At 38.3% G+C, this 590-nt stretch overlaps 1 non-coding gene across 1 annotated transcript; it reads left to right on the top strand.

Annotated features, from left to right (window-relative positions):
- The first annotated feature begins 378 nt into the window (after window positions 1-378).
- LOC115031156 lies at window positions 379-485 on the top strand. The gene has a single exon (XR_003836779.1). It is a non-coding gene; the product is annotated as a U6 spliceosomal RNA (small nuclear RNA).
- The last annotated feature ends 105 nt before the right edge of the window (window positions 486-590 follow it).

The raw sequence follows: 590 nt of genomic DNA, 5'->3' as shown, positions 1-590 counted from the left end.
TGACATATCTATCAACCAGTGAGGTCTAACTGTCATTTACCAACTCGTTCATGAGAGATACACAATACAGATACTGCCCTAGCCCACCCAGACAGTCACCAAGAAGGATCATCGGAGACCTAAAGTAATCTCAGTAGACTTAAACATACTGTTAAAAAAAAAAAAAACACAAATTATTTTCTCTGGTGTTAGTGGGGGACTTAAATTAGAAGCCAATAACAATGTTTCTGGAAAATTCTTCAACTGTTTATAAGTAAAGCAATACATTTCTTTTTTACTCATAAGTAAAGGAAAATTTACTCATAAGCATAGCAAATGTTTCACTCCAAAATTTAACAGATGTAACAACCCCTTACAAAAGATACAAGAATGTGTGCTGAGCTCACTTTGGGAGCACAAAGGCCAGAACTGGAATGAAACAAAGAAGATTAACATGGCCTCTGTGCGAGCATGGTATGCAAACTTATGAGGCCCTCCATATTAAAAAGAAGAAGAAGAGGAGGGAGAGGAGAAGGATGGAAGGAAAGAGGAAGGAAGGAAGGAAGGAAGGAAGGAAGGAAGGAAGGAAGGAAGGAAGGAAAGAAAGAAGG

Source organism: Mus caroli, chromosome 5 (assembly GCF_900094665.2).
Source record: "Mus caroli chromosome 5, CAROLI_EIJ_v1.1, whole genome shotgun sequence".
Taxonomy (NCBI): Eukaryota; Metazoa; Chordata; class Mammalia; order Rodentia; family Muridae; genus Mus; species Mus caroli.
The sequence above is the reverse complement of the archived record's forward strand: the minus strand, read 5'-3'. Positions and strand labels throughout refer to the sequence as shown.